Source organism: Cherax quadricarinatus, chromosome 85 (assembly GCF_038502225.1).
Source record: "Cherax quadricarinatus isolate ZL_2023a chromosome 85, ASM3850222v1, whole genome shotgun sequence".
In the NCBI taxonomy this organism is placed as follows: domain Eukaryota; kingdom Metazoa; phylum Arthropoda; class Malacostraca; order Decapoda; family Parastacidae; genus Cherax; species Cherax quadricarinatus.
Genome location: NC_091376.1, coordinates 9,763,960 through 9,780,904, shown reverse-complemented (window position 1 = coordinate 9,780,904; position 16,945 = coordinate 9,763,960). Strand labels below are relative to the sequence as shown.

The 16,945-nt window shown below is 47.0% G+C and overlaps 1 protein-coding gene across 3 annotated transcripts in view; it reads left to right on the top strand.

Moving 5' to 3' along the window:
• Window positions 1–16,945, top strand: part of LOC128703154 (A disintegrin and metalloproteinase with thrombospondin motifs 9) — a 1,205,378-nt gene that overhangs the window by 977,795 nt on the left and 210,638 nt on the right. The gene's annotated exons all lie outside the window — the stretch shown is intronic.

The window sequence follows — 16,945 nt, the reverse complement described above, 5'->3', positions numbered from 1 at the left end:
ACAATACGACAAGTTGATTATTAAGGCTGATGGTCTGATTAGATCATCATTTTACTACTACACCTGTTGGCTCTGTATTCGACAGAAGAAGCCTACTGTGTAGGCGAAATGTTTCGTAATAAAGATACCTAACTGTTGGATACTTGTCTTAACAGTAAGCAGAACACATCAGCTGGAACCCTCAAGGTGACAACGTTCGTTTTCTAACGCATGTTAGTTCATTATTATTATTATTATAATCAAGGGGGAAGCGCTAAACCCGGAGGATTATACAGCGCCTGGGGGGGATGTGGAAGGCATTCAGGCTTAATTCGGGGAACTGGAGCACAGATCCAATTCCCTAAATCAAGAGCCCCTCACCAACATCAAGGAACCTTCCTTGAGGGGATGTTAGTTCATTGCTGGACGATATTTGCATTTGTACTGGATCTTGGTTAATGTTAAGTTTGTTTTAGGGTTAAATTCGATTAGGTTTGGTTAACTTGGTCTGGGACGTGTTCCTTTGAGGCGGCGAACTCTGAAATAGTCTTAGGTAAGGTTAATAGTTAGGTTAGGTTAGGTTAATGGTTAAGTTAATGGCTAGGTTACGTTAGGTTAGGTTAATGGTTAGGTTAGGTTCGGTTAATAGTATTCAATTGACCACCTTCCAGACTACTTCCTTTTCAAGACTGAGTGACTGACCACTCGGAATCCACCTCTCCACTGCTTCTGTCATCTCCAGTATTCAACTGAAGAAGCCTACTGAGTAGGCGAAACGTTTCGACTACTAAGATGTTCAGCTGTTGCACAGGTTTCTAACTCATGTAGGTTTGGTTACGATAGGTTAGATTTAGTTAGTTTAGGTTAAGTTTGATTAGGCTCGACTAGGTTAAAATCGAACAGGTTATGCTAGGTTAAGTTAGATTAGGTTAAGGTCTATTGCGTTAGGTTCGACAAGGATATATTTGGTTAGGTTAGATTACGCTACTAAAACAGTCTAATTTACCTAACTTCACTCAACGTAACCAATAAATCACTTCCTGAATAGAGATTGTCATAACCCAACAACGTTAGACATCAAACACTCGGCAGAAAGTCCAGGAGCTGTGAATCGACCCTTGCAACCACGTTTAGGTGAGTACAGGCCGTGAGGGTAGTGGAGGACAGGAAGGATAGGGGGACATGATAACAACATATAAAATACTGAGAGGAATTGACAAGATGGTTGGGGACAGGATGTTCCAGTGATGGGACACAGCAACAAGGAGTCACAACTGGAAGTCGTAGACTCAGATGAGTCACAGGGACGTTAGGAAGTACAGTGGACCCCCGGTTAACGAACTTTTTTCATTCCAGTAGTATGTTCAGGTGCCAGTACTGACGGAATTTATTCCCATAAGGAATATTGTGAAGTAGATTAGTCCATTTCAGACCCCCAAACATACACGTACAAACGCACTTACATAAATACACTTACATAATTGGTCGCATTTGGAGGTGATCGTTAAGTGGGGGTCCACTGTACTTCCTCAGTCATAGAGTTGTCAGGAAGTGGAATAGTTAAACCTTTCGACACAGGTCGCAGGTACCTTTACCTTTGATATACCTTTGAAGAGTTTCGAGAGTTTATCTACTCTCTGAGCCCGGCCATGGGCCAGGCTCGTCTGACGCTTGCCTGGTCAACCAGGCTGTTGCTGCTGGAGGCCCGCCGCCCCACATACCCATCACAGCCTGGTTGATCTGGCACACAGGTGCTGCAACGAGCCTCGTGCAGGTGTTGAAGTGCTCGGACTCACACAGAGAGTCGCTTGTTTGTCCTCCCCGCCGCTGTGGTTGTAGTATTTATGATATAACGTCACGAGGCTTCGGGTAATTGAGACTGTTAAACAGTTTTCCTGGTACTGATGTGACAGCCTTTGACTAGCTCAGAGAGGCCTCGTGGGGTTCAGATGGTATATGGCGGGCTCAGATGGTGCCTTTGACTAGCCCAGAGAGGCCTCGTGGGGTTCAGATGGTATATGGCGGGCTCAGATGGTGCCTTTGACTAGCTCAGAGAGGCCTCGTGGGGTTCAGATGGTATATGGCTGGCTCAGATGGTGCCTTTGACTAGCTCAGAGAGGCCTCGTGGGGTTCAGATGGTATATGGCGGGCTCAGTTGGTGCCATTGACTAGCTCAGAGAGGCCTCGTGGGGTTCAGATGGTATATGGCGGGCTCAGATGGTGCCTTTGACTAGCTCAGAGAGGCCTCGTGGGGTTCAGATGGTATATGGCGGGCTCAGATGGTGCCTTTGACTAGCTCAGAGAGGCCTCGTGGGGTTCAGATGGTATATGGCGGGCTCAGATGGTGCCTTTGACTAGCTCAGAGAGGCCTCGTGGGGTTCAGATGGTATATGGCGGGCTCAGATGGTGCCTTTGACTAGCTCAGAGAGGCCTCGTGGGGTTCAGATGGTATATGGCGGGCTCAGATGGTGCCTTTGACTAGCTCAGAGAGGCCTCGTGGGGTTCAGATGGTATATGGCGGGCTCAGATGGTGCCTTTGACTAGCTCAGAGAGGCCTCGTGGGGTTCAGATGGTATATGGCGGGCTCAGATGGTTCCTTTGACTAGCTCAGAGAGGCCTCGTGGGGTTCAGATGGTATATGGCAGGCTCAGATGGTTCCTTTGACTAGCTCAGAGAGGCCTCGTGGGGTTCAGATGGTATATGGCGGGCTCAGATGGTGCCTTTGACTAGCCCAGAGAGGCCTCGTGGGGTTCAGATGGTATATGGCGGGCTCAGATGGTGCCTTTGACTAGCCCAGAGAGGCCTCGTGGGGTTCAGATGGTATATGGCGGGCTCAGATGGTGCCTTTGATTAGCTCAGAGAGGCCTCGTGGGGTTCAGATGGTATATGGCGGGCTCAGATGGTGCCTTTGACTAGCTCAGAGAGGCCTCGTGGGGTTCAGATGGTATATGGCGGGCTCAGATGGTGCCTTTGACTAGCCCAGAGAGGCCTCGTGGGGTTCAGATGGTATATGGCGGGCTCAGATGGTGCCTTTGACTAGCTCAGAGAGGCCTCGTGGGGTTCAGATGGTATATGGCGGGCTCAGATGGTGCCTTTGACTAGCTCAGAGAGGCCTCGTGGGGTTCAGATGGTATATGGCGGGCTCAGATGGTGCCTTTGACTAGCTCAGAGAGGCCTCGTGGGGTTCACATGGTATATGGCGGGCTCAGATGGTGCCTTTGACTAGCCCAGAGAGGCCTCGTGGGGTTCAGATGGTATATGGCGGGCTCAGATGGTGCCTTTGACTAGCTCAGAGAGGCCTCGTGGGGTTCAGATGGTATATGGCGGGCTCAGATGGTGCCTTTGACTAGCTCAGAGAGGCCTCGTGGGGTTCAGATGGTATATGGCGGGCTCAGATGGTGCCTTTGACTAGCTCAGAGAGGCCTCGTGGGGTTCAGATGGTATATGGCGGGCTCAGATGGTGCCTTTGACTAGCTCAGAGAGGCCTCGTGGGGTTCAGATGGTATATGGCGAGCTCAGATGGTGCCTTTGATTAGCTCAGAGAGGCCTCGTGGGGTTCAGATGGTATATGGCGGGCTCAGATGGTGCCTTTGACTAGCCCAGAGAGGCCTCGTGGGGTTCAGATGGTATATGGCGGGCTCAGATGGTGCCTTTGACTAGCCCAGAGAGGCCTCGTGGGGTTCAAATGGTATATGGCGGGCTCAGATGGTGCCTTTGACTAGCTCAGAGAGGCCTCGTGGGGTTCAGATGGTATATGGCGGGCTCAGATGGTGCCTTTGACTAGCTCAGAGAGGCCTCGTGGGGTTCAGATGGTATATGGCGGGCTCAGATGGTGCCTTTGACTAGCCCAGAGAGGCCTCGTGGGGTTCAGATGGTATATGGCGGGCTCAGATGGTGCCTTTGACTAGCCCAGAGAGGCCTCGTGGGGTTCAGATGGTATATGGCGGGCTCAGATGGTGCCTTTGACTAGCCCAGAGAGGCCTCGTGGGGTTCAGATGGTATATGGCGGGCTCAGATGGTGCCTTTGATTAGCTCAGAGAGGCCTCGTGGGGTTCAGATGGTATATGGCTGGCTCAGATGGTGCCTTTGACTAGCTCAAAGAGGCCTCGTGGGGTTCAGATGGTATATGGCGGGCTCAGATGGTGCCTTTGACTAGCCCAGAGAGGCCTCGTGGGGTTCAGATGGTATATGGCGGGCTCAGATGGTGCCTTTGACTAGCCCAGAGAGGCCTCGTGGGGTTCAGATGGTATATGGCGGGCTCAGATGGTGCCTTTGACTAGCCCAGAGAGGCCTCGTGGGGTTCAGATGGTATATGGCGGGCTCAGATGGTGCCTTTGATTAGCTCAGAGAGGCCTCGTGGGGTTCAGATGGTATATGGCGGGCTCAGATGGTGCCTTTGATTAGCTCAGAGAGGCCTCGTGGGGTTCAGATGGTATATGGCGGGCTCAGATGGTGCCTTTGACTAGCTCAGAGAGGCCTCGTGGGGTTCAGATGGTATATGGCGGGCTCAGATGGTGCCTTTGATTAGCTCAGAGAGGCCTCGTGGGGTTCAGATGGTATATGGCGGGCTCAGATGGTGCCTTTGACTAGCTCAGAGAGGCCTCGTGGGGTTCAGATGGTATATGGCGGGCTCAGATGGTGCCTTTGACTAGCTCAGAGAGGCCTCGTGGGGTTCAGATGGTATATGGCGGGCTCAGATGGTGCCTTTGACTAACTCAGAGAGGCCTCGTGGGGTTCAGATGGTATATGGCGGGCTCAGATGGTGCCTTTGACTAGCTCAGAGAGGCCTCGTGGGGTTCAGATGGTATATGGCGGGCTCAGATGGTGCCTTTGACTAGCTCAGAGAGGCCTCGTGGGGTTCAGATGGTATATGGCGGGCTCAGATGGTGCCTTTGACTAGCTCAGAGAGGCCTCGTGGGGTTCAGATGGTATATGGCGGGCTCAGATGGTGCCTTTGACTAGCTCAGAGAGGCCTCGTGGGGTTCAGATGGTATATGGCGGGCTCAGATGGTGCCTTTGACTAGCTCAGAGAGGCCTCGTGGGGTTCAGATGGTATATGGCGGGCTCAGATGGTGCCTTTGACTAGCTCAGAGAGGCCTCGTGGGGTTCAGATGGTATATGGCGGGCTCAGATGGTGCCTTTGACTAGCTCAGAGAGGCCTCGTGGGGTTCAGATGGTATATGGCGGGCTCAGATGGTGCCTTTGACTAGCTCAGAGAGGCCTCGTGGGGTTCAGATGGTATATGGCGGGCTCAGATGGTGCCTTTGACTAGCTCAGAGAGGCCTCGTGGGGTTCAGATGGTATATGGCGGGCTCAGATGGTGCCTTTGACTAGCTCAGAGAGGCCTCGTGGGGTTCAGATGGTATATGGCGGGCTCAGATGGTGCCTTTGACTAGCTCAGAGAGGCCTCGTGGGGTTCAGATGGTATATGGCGGGCTCAGATGGTGCCTTTGACTAGCTCAGAGAGGCCTCGTGGGGTTCAGATGGTATATGGCGGGCTCAGATGGTGCCTTTGACTAGCCCAGAGAGGCCTCGTGGGGTTCAGATGGTATATGGCGGGCTCAGATGGTGCCTTTGACTAGCTCAGAGAGGCCTCTTGGGGTTCAGATGGTATATGGCGGGCTCAGATGGTGCCTTTGACTAGCCCAGAGAGGCCTCGTGGGGTTCAGATGGTATATGGCGGGCTCAGATGGTGCCTTTGACTAGCCCAGAGAGGCCTCGTGGGGTTCAGATGGTATATGGCGGGCTCAGATGGTGCCTTTGACTAGCCCAGAGAGGCCTCGTGGGGTTCAGATGGTATATGGCGGGCTCAGATGGTGCCTTTGACTAGCCCAGAGAGGCCTCGTGGGGTTCAGATGGTATATGGCGGGCTCAGATGGTGCCTTTGACTAGCTCAGAGAGGCCTCGTGGGGTTCAGATGGTATATGGCGGGCTCAGATGGTGCCTTTGACTAGCTCAGAGAGGCCTCGTGGGGTTCAGATGGTATATGGCGGGCTCAGATGGTGCCTTTGACTAGCTCAGAGAGGCCTCGTGGGGTTCAGATGGTATATGGCTGGCTCAGATGGTGCCTTTGACTAGCTCAGAGAGGCCTCGTGGGGTTCAGATGGTATATGGCGGGCTCAGATGGTGCCTTTGACTAGCTCAGAGAGGCCTCGTGGGGTTCAGATGGTATATGGCGAGCTCAGATGGTGCCTTTGACTAGCTCAGAGAGGCCTCGTGGGGTTCAGATGGTATATGGCGGGCTCAGATGGTGCCTTTGACTAGCTCAGAGAGGCCTCGTGGGGTTCAGATGGTATATGGCGGGCTCAGATGGTGCCTTTGACTAGCTCAGAGAGGCCTCGTGGGGTTCAGATGGTATATGGCTGGCTCAGATGGTGCCTTTGACTAGCTCAGAGAGGCCTCGTGGGGTTCAGATGGTATATGGCGGGCTCAGATGGTGCCTTTGACTAGCTCAGAGAGGCCTCGTGGGGTTCAGATGGTATATGGCGGGCTCAGATGGTGCCTTTGACTAGCCCAGAGAGGCCTCGTGGGGTTCAGATGGTATATGGCGGGCTCAGATGGTGCCTTTGACTAGCTCAGAGAGGCCTCGTGGGGTTCAGATGGTATATGGCGGGCTCAGATGGTGCCTTTGACTAGCTCAGAGAGGCCTCGTGGGGTTCAGATGGTATATGGCGGGCTCAGATGGTGCTCATATCATGTAGATTATGTTTTGTGATTGAATTTATAAGAGTAGAAGTTGTCACATACACACGCGCGCGCACACACACACACACACACACACACACACACACACACACACACACACACACACACACACACACACACACACACACACACACACACACTGTATACCATTTAGGTCAGGCCCATACTGGAGTATGCAGCACCAGTTTGGAATCCACACCTAGTCAAGCACGTCAAGAAATTAGAGAAAGTGCAAAGGTTTGCAACAAGACTAGTCCCAGAGCTACGGGGATTGTCCTATGAAGAAAGGTCGAGGGAAATCGGTCTGACGACACTGAGGACAGGAGGGTCAGGGGAGACATGATAACGACATATAAAATACTGCGCGGAATAGACAAGGTTGACAAAGACGGGATGTTCCAGAGATGGGACACAGACACAAGAGGTCACAATTGGAAGTTGAAGACTCAGATGAATCAAAGGGATGTTAGGAAGTATTTCTTCAGTCATAGAGTAGTTATGCCGTGGAATAGCCTAGAAAGTGAAGTAGTGGAGGCGGGAACCATACATAGTTTTAAGGCGAGGTATGATAAAGCTCATGGAGCAGGGAGAGAGAGGACCTAGTAGCAATCAGTGAAGAGGCGGGGCCAGGAGCTATGACTCGACCCCTGCAACCACAAATAGGTGAGTACAAATAGGTGAGTATACACACACACACACACACACACACACACACACACACACACACACACACACACACACACACACACACGCGCGCGCGCGCGCGCGCACACACACAACAAAGATGGAGGACAGTATGGTCTTACTATAACTTTTTTTTTTTCATTTTATTATATATTTTGATTATTTTTGTGTGGTGATGAGGCTTAAAACTTCCTATAGTATCTTGGGGTTATAGCAAATTCTTATCTTGTAAAATAAAAACCATGCCTGGTTCTTTGAGAATTTGGGAAAATTTTGAATTTTGAGAGAAGGGATATTACGCATGGGTGAAGTGTGTGTGTGTGTGTGTGTGTGTGTGTGTGTGTATGTGTGTATGTGTGTGTGTGTGTGTGTGTACTCACCTAGTTGTACTCACCTAGTTGAGGTTGTGGGGGTCGAGTCCGAGCTCCTGGCCCCGCCTCTTCACTGATCGCTACTAGGTCACTCTCCCTGAGCCGTGAGCTTTATCATACCTCTGCTTAAAGCTATGTATGGATCCTGCCTCCACTACATCGCTTCCCAAACTATTCCACTTACTGACTACTCTGTGGCTGAAGAAATACTTCCTAACATCCCTGTGATTCATCTGTGTCTTCAGCTTCCAACTGTGTCCCCTTGTTACTGTGTCCAATCTCTGGAACATCCTGTCTTTGTCCACCTTGTGTGTGTGTGTGTGTGTATGTGTGTGTGTGTGTGTGTGTGTGTGTGTGTGTGTGTGTGTGTGTGTGTGTGTTTCACAAACATGTGCAATGTTTAAATGAAATTGGTTGATGTGTTTGGCTGACTGGTTGATGAAGGTTATAGGCCGTTAACACGAGACGGTTGTTAAGAGGGGCGTGAGTTTCCTTATTCCCTATTATCGTGTTTATTGTTCCCCAATTACTATCGCATTTGCTTCGTCTGTTTTGTAAGGTGAGGTCTAGGATCTTTCCTTAATTTATGGTATAACTTAACAAATCTGCGATGACAGTTGTGTTGCAGAGATTTGAACTTTGCTCAGACCTCTGCAACACAATTATCTTTATTTGTAGACGTTTCGCCATCCAGTGACTATATCATTACAAGTACATAATGTGAAGAAATATATACAGGAGATGAGGTATACCTGGAGAGGGTTTCGGAAGCCAACGCCCCCGCGGCCCGGTCTGTGACCAGTCCCTCAGCCTTTTAGTTGGTGAAGATCACCGTAGTGGCTAAACATCTACAAATAAAAATACCTAGATGTTCCTCACGTGTCTAATTCCTCATCTTGTCGCTATTGTATACCATTTATGTACCACTATCAATATACACACATCAAGGGGAGCCGAAACTCAGCTCCTGCAACCACATATAGCACTCAGTACTACATGTGGTTGCGGAGGTACTCATCAGAATATAGGAAGGTTTTTTTACTGGTTTCGAGGTTTTTAAACTTTATTTTTGATGTAGAAAACATGTACACGTAGAATACATGTAGGAAAATCCTTTGCCAACGTCATGTAAAAATGAAATATATTTTAAAACGTTCCTAAATGTATAATCTATCAAATATTTAACCTTTCCACGAGTTATGTTCCTCACCAGAATCAATGTTTATACAGCTTCCTGAATGTGATAATGGTATAAACTACTCAGAAGTTGATAAGACACTTGTGCGACAGTAAGGTATCTTTATTCTGAAACGTTTCGCCTACAGAGTAGGCTTCTTCAGTCGAGTACAGAAAAGTTAGCAGAAGTGGTAGAGATGTGAAGACATGTAATCAGTCCATCACCCTTGGAGACGTAGTTTTGAGGTGGTCAGTCCCTCAGCCTGGAGAGTTTGGTTCCTTAGTTTGGAATGTTTTGCTCCATTGTTTGGAACAATGTTTCAAACTATGGACAAAACTCTCCAGGCTGAGGGACTGACCACCTCAAAACTACGGCTTCAAGGGTGATGGACTGATTACATGTCTTTACATCTCTACCACTTCTGCTAACTTTTCTGTACTCGACTGAAGAAGCCTACTGTGTAGGCGAAACGTTTCGGAATAAAGACATCTAACTGCTGCATATGAGTAAAGTGGAGGCAGTAGAGAAATTTAAGACGATGTCATGCATTTCTATCATACAGTTTCCTAATTACTAACAGTCAACTAAGACAGTCGTAGAGACAGCCTCAATATCTTACAAAAAATAGTCAGAATTTGTATTAAGTTTTCAAAAAAAAAAAAAAATCACGTTTTACAGGTTAGGTTAGGTAAGGTTCTACAGGAAACAGGACAAATATTTCCTGACGCGGGTCTTAGTCAGATGTCTCGCCGTTGGAAGTTTGGTCATCTGACTAAGCCTTCCCCTGGCTTACCGTTCCACTGGTAAGCCAGCGGAAGTGACGCACACCCTCCCTTCGTCATCTTACAATGTTATGAAAATTACGTAGATACCTGGATTAATATATAACACCGAGACGTCCAAAATATACAAATCTAACCTATACAGGATATACAGTGTGAAATGTATATCTCTTGTTGTGTATACACAGAGAGTTTTACCTTCACAGGTGACGTGCAGCCTTAATGATCTTCGTGTAGTAGATAGGCTTTAAATCCCATTAATCATTTACCCAAATCTTATAAATTTTCTCACCCACATCAGTATACATCCCACTACCGACCGTTTGTATGTTAATACAAACTGTCGTTTTGTATATGTAGTGAGTACACTACCACACCCTAAGTCACATAGAACTGGTAGGTAAGACACAAAGGCAACAGTTAGGCAACTTTATTCCGAAACGTTTCGCCTACACAGTAGGCTTCTTCAGTATTCTGTATTCGACTGAAGAAGCCTACTGTGTAGGCGAAACGTTTCGGAATAAAGTTGCCTAACTGTTGCCTTTGTGTCTTACCTACCAACCTGTCGGTATTTTATACCATTTTGATGTTCATCACATAGAACTGATAATCACCTTATAGCAGGTGATACCTGCAATTAGGAGAACCCAGAACTTGCCAGTGGTCAAAAAGGGGGAAAATCTACTTAGTTTCTTCTCTACATTCACCCTAATTGGTGGGTGGGGCAGGGAGAGCCTTAGGTAAACAATCGTTAAGGATCAATGTTTGTGTGTTAATGGTTGTGCAAATAGACCATAATGGATGCGGCTTTATTTGTGTATTCCGACTGGTAGTCTGTGGTGAGGGAGGTGATGGTCCCGTGTTGGTGTTAGTCATAGGGATGCGCCAAACCCGTAGGAGCCACAGCATGTGAGAAATTGCATGTCGGTGAAGAGGAGAAGTTTTGAACGCTTCGCCAACCAGCAGCTTCTTCAGTCCAGTGCAGAGAACGGGGGGGGATGATGAGTAGTAGTAGTTTGAGGTAATCAGTCCCTCTGGAGTGTGTGTGCCGTCGGCTCCAGGCTGAGGGACTGATTACCTCAAACTCCTACTTCTCATCTTCAACCCAGTATGGTATTGTATACACCCTGTATGGTGTTGTATACACCCTGTATGGTATTGTATACACCCTGTATGGTGTTGTATAAACCCTGTATGGTATTGCATACACCCTGTATGGTATTGTATACACCTTGTATGGTATTGTATACACCCTGTATGGCAGTGGTTCCCAAACTTTTTCAGCTTGTTACCCAATTTAACATGCCACATAAAGCATGTTACCCCTTTCACAAAATGTTGTTATTATTGATATATATGGCTAAACGTGAACGTATACAGCCTCGCATACTCTGCTAATCCTAGCAAAACCATTGAAAACGTAAGAACCACACATACATTATATATAAAATTAATAATAGCTACAAATTCACAGTAACAGTGGGTAAATACTAACTATATACTGCACAGGGCAGTACACATACATACCAGCTCATGTCTACCTCGGCTGATGCTCACAGATAAACTGACAGTGTGAAATAGAGGCAGCCTCAGGAAGTGAGTGACGCGTACTGGACAGGTCGATCTGGGCTACTGAGTGACTTTTGTCCTGAAGCATACTTGTCAAAATACTTTTGGGTTTCCACACACTTAGCTATATATTTCTTCTTTTCTAATACTGTATATTAGTTTTTGATGTTTATTGTTATTTGGTTTAACTTTATTACTTACTTATAATAGGTTTACTTTACAACTTTATATACTAAGACAAAGTTAACAATAATCCTCATACCGAGTACCACACTGTTTTCTTGATTTTCAGAATTCATAACTTTTTTTCTGTCACCCCTCCATTACCCCCCAAAAATGGTTAAATTACCCCCAGGGGGTAATTTACCCCCAGTTTGGGAACCACTGCTGTATGGTATTGTATACATTTTGTATGGTATTGTATACACCTTGTATGGTATTATATACACCCTGTATGGTATTGTATACACTCTGTATGGTATTGTATACGCCTTGTATGGTATTGTATACACCCTGTATGGTATTGTATACACCCTGTATGGTATTGTATACACCCTGTATGGTATTGTATACACCCTGTATGGTACTGTATACACCCTGTATGGTATTGTATACACTCTGTATGGTATTGTATACACCCTGTATGGTATTGTATACACCCTGTATGGTATTGTATACACCCTGTATGGTACTGTATACACCCTGTATGGTATTGTATACACTCTGTATGGTATTGTATACACCCTGTATGGTATTGTATACACCCTGTATGGTATTGTATACACTCTATGGTATTGTATACACCCTGTATGGTATTGCATACACCCTGTATGGTATTGTATACACCCTGTATGGTATTGTATACACCCTGTATGGTACTGTATACACCCTGTATGGTATTGTATACACCCTGTATGGTATTGTATACACCCTGTATGGTACTGTATACACCCTGTATGGTATTGTATACACCCTGTATGGTATTGCATACACCCTGTATGGTATTGTATACACCCTGTATGGTACTGTATACACCCTGTATGGTATTGTATACACCCTGTATGGTATTGTATACACCCTGTATGGTATTGTATACACCCTGTATGGTATTAAGGCTTTTCAGTGTCCTACTGGTGAGATTGTTCATTGATGATATTGATGGCATTGTTGATAATTATAGTATTGATGACGTTTGTAATTATGGTATTAATGGCATTGCTGGTACATATGGTATTTATAGCATTGATGGCATAGTATTTATGGTAGTAATGGTATTGATGGTATTAGCCACTTTCAGACCCTAACTAGGAAATATGTTATAGATATTAGCGGCTGTATACAGGAGTATTATTCATCTATTTATTCAGCCGATGAAGCCTGCTAGGCGGGCGAAACGTTTCTCCCGTAACGTTAGCTTAATGCACTCATCAACAACCATTGATGTGCTCTTTGGATTCAACATTGATGCTGCTAATGAGCTTTGGATTCAAACCTGATCACCTCAAAGGAGTAATTGATGAATATCAATGAAATTCTCCCAAGAACGAAATTTGTGTTGTTGGAATACTTTTGGTAAGAGAGTCAATTTTTTTTTTAGGGGGGCTCGCCCCCTAGTTATTTCATTTATTTTAAGCCGGATAAATAATAAACGTCTTCGTGAATGTTGACGTTGTGGGATAAACATGTAAGTTGAATTGACGTGACTTAATTCGTTGGAAATTCAACGTTCGTTGTTGTAAGAATTTGTAACCACCGGGAAGACCTCTCAGTTGACGACTTTTCCTATCTTGTGTGTGTGTGTGTGTGTGTGTGTGTGTGTGTGTGTGTGTGTGTGTGTGTTTAGTGTCCTCACAGCCTCTTCCTCCAACTTACCACTTGCTGGATTTATTTATGTACATTATTCTTCCTAGTGTTCAAGCTGTGTAGTAAGCCTGGTCCAGGGCCGGGCTGCGGGAGTAGCAAGACTAGCGGGTTCTAACCCCGCCCGTGGTATGTTTTTTTTTTTTTTTTTTTTTTTTTTGGAGGTACCGCTGTTTAGTCCAGGTTATTCCACTTCCTCACCACCATCTATATAGTTTGTTTATTCTTCTTCCACTCTTTGCTGTTTTTGTCTCTGTATCGTTGCTTGCACCAAGGGCTGGCTGTCGTTGCTTGCACCAAGGGCTGGCTGTCGTTGCTTGCACCAAGGGCTGGCTGTCGTTGCTTGCACCAAGGGCTGGCTGTCGTTGCTTGCACCAAGGGCTGGCTGTCGTTGCTTGCACCAAGGGCTGGCTGTCGTTGCTTGCACCAAGGGCTGGCTGTCGTTGCTTGCACCAAGGGCTGGCTGTCGTTGCTTGCACCAAGGGCTGGCTGTCGTTGCTTGCACCAAGGGCTGGCTGTCGTTGCTTGCACCAAGGGCTGGCTGTCGTTGCTTGCACCAAGGGCTGGCTGTCGTTGCTTGCACCAAGGGCTGGCTGTCGTTGCTTGCACCAAGGGCTGGCTGTCGTTGCTTGCACCAAGGGCTGGCTGTCGTTGCTTGCACCAAGGGCTGGCTATCGTTGCTTGCACCAAGGGCTGGCTGGTCTCTCCTCGTAGCTGATAATCAAGAGCCCTGGGACGAGCCTCGTTGCATACTTGTGCACTGTTGCCAGGTTCTTGATGTGCTTGGTCAGGTGTGGGGTTCCAAGATGGCTCTGACATACTGTATATAGTGGCCCTGAATGACTCCTTGTTAACAATCCTTAAAGCTAATCTTAGATTTGCCACTTGCGCCTTTGCTGAGGATACTCCATATATAATCGGTACGTTATATAGTAATTGGTACGATATATAATTGGTACGATATATAATTGGTACGATATATAATTGGTACGATATATAATTGGTACGATATATAATTGGTACGATGTATAATTCGTACGATGTATAATTGGTACGATGTATAATTGGTACGATATATAATCGGTACTATAAATAACATGGACAATATGTAATAGGTGCTATACTCACCCTTGTTGTGGTTGCAGGGGTTGAGTGGTAGCTCCTGGACCCTATCAGCTTAACTACTACTTAGACTCGTGATCCCTTTCGTATTTGACTTTAATGTATGTGCGTGTGGGTGTGTGTTTGCAGGGGTCGAATCATAGCTCCTGGCCCGCCTCTTCGTTGGTCGCTACTAGCTCATGGAGCTTTATCATACCTCTTCTTAAAGCTATGTATGGATCCTGCCTCCACTGCCTCTCCAGACTATTCCACTTCCTGTGTGTGTGTGTGTGCGTGCGCGTGTTGGGAAGTAGCATAGGTTCGGGTTGTGAAGGTGACCTTGTGTGTGGGTCGTAATATAAGATGGTAAACAGGACGACGCAGAGGCCCTTATGTGCTTCAAGACTCGGTCGTGAACGTCATGTGTGACCTCTCTCACTGCTGCCGCGGGGCATCTTGAAGACTGACACACACTTATGCAACATTTGGGAATCTTTATTGAGTAAACGTTTCGCCACAGTGGCTTCATCAGTCCAATACCAAGAAGAACGGTGGAGACAGATAAGGAGTTTGAAGCGATCAGTCCCTCAGCCTGGAGTCTGTGTTCAGTCCGTCAGTCTTTTCAAGGTTAATGGACTGATTACATCGAACTCCTGATCTTCACCATTCTTCTTTGTAATGGACTGATGAAGCCACTGTGTGGTGAAACGTTTCCACAATAAAGATACCCAAGTGTTGCACATGTCTAATTTCTCAACCTGTCGACTTCCAGAATCATTTGTCTACAAACACTGTTAAGTAAATGAACACAGACGCAATTAATGTGACATTATGGCAACGTTTCGCTCACCAGCTCGTCGGTCTCTAAACCAACTGTTAACATGATAAACCAGTATTGAACATGTTCATCATGTAGCAGTGACTTAGTCTTGGTAATAAACAGTTTAGTAATGGCTTGATAAAGTTCCTGGAGAGCGAAACGTTGCCATAATATAACGTCACATTAGTTGCACTTGTGTACTTTTACCTACTAAAGAGTTTGCTTCCACAGTGACGTCGGTTGTGACGTCTACGTCAAAAGGGCTCGATACCCTGACTGGAACAACATACAAATAAACCGCACGTAGGAGAGAGGAGCTTATGACGATGTTTCGGTCCCGCTTGGACCATTTAGTGTCAGTGATCCAAGTCGGACCGAAACGTCGTCGTAAGCTTTTTTTTGTCTCTTGTGTGCGGGTTATTTGTGTATTGTTTTAAATATTTGTGGAGAAATCGCAATTGGACGACAGAAAGTAAATCACAGAACGGGATGGGATTCCAACCTGTGGCAAGTGACACCTAAAACTGGTCTTTGAGTTTCACGTCTCATCTGGGTTCGAACCTCACCTGTGTGTACTCACCTATTTGTACTCACCTATTTGTGGTTGCAGGGGTCGAGTCCTAGCTCCTGGCCCCGCCTCTTCACCGGTTGCTACTAGGCCCTCTCTCTCCCCGCTCCATGAGCTTTATCAAACCTCGTCTTAAAACTGTGTATGGTTCCTGCCTCCACTACGTCATTTTCTAGGCTATTCCACTGCCTTACAACTCTATGACTGAAGAAATACTTCCTACTATCTCTCTGACTCATTTGTGTCTTCAACTTCCAATTGTGACCTCTTGTTTCTGTGTCCCCTCCCTGGAACATCCTGTCTTTGTCCACCTTGTCTATTCCACGCAGTATTTTATATGTCGTTATCATGTCTCCCCTGACCCTCCTGTCCTCCTGTGTGTGTGTGTGTGTGTGTGTGTGTGTGTGTGTGTACTCAGTTGTACTCACCTAGTTGTGGTTGCAGGGGTCGATTCATAGCTCCTGGCCCCTCCTCTTCACTGGAGGCTACTGGGTCAAACACTAGGGTTACACACCAGTGTTTGACTCACGGTGTGTGTGTGTGATTCATGTTTGTGGGCGTGGTTGAGGTGACTTGTGTGACCCTGGTGTGTGACCTGCTGGGTTATCACTGGTGTGTAACCTGCTGGGTTATCACTGGTGTGTAACCTGCTGGGTTATCACTGTTGTGTGACCTGCTGGGTTATCACTGTTGTGTAACCTGCTGGGTTATCACTGTTGTGTAACCTGCTGGGTTATCACTGTTGTGTAACCTGCTGGGTTATCACTGTTGTGTAACCTGCTGGGTTATCACTGTTGTGTAACCTGCTGGGTTATCACTGGTGTGTAACCTGCTGGGTTATCACTGGTGTGTAACCTGCTGGGTTATCACTGTTGTGTAACCTGCTGGGTTATCACTGTTGTGTAACCTGCTGGGTTATCACTGTTGTGTAACCTGCTGGGTTATCACTGTTGTGTAACCTACTGGGTTATCACTGTTGTGTAACCTGCTGGGTTATCACTGTTGTGTAACCTGCTGGGTTATCACTGTTGTGTAACCTGCTGGGTTATCACTGTTGTGTAACCTGCTGGGTTATCACTGTTGTGTAACCTGCTGGGTTATCACTGTTGTGTAACCTGCTGGGTTATCACTGGTGTGTAACCTGCTGGGTTATCACTGGTGTGTAACCTGCTGGGTTATCACTGGTGTGTGACCTGCTGGGTTATCACTGGTGTGTAACCTGCTGGGTTATCACTGGTGTGTGACCTGCTGGGTTATCACTGTTGTGTGACCTGCTGGGTTATCACTGGTGTGTAACCTGCTGGGTTATCACTGGTGTGTGACCTGCTG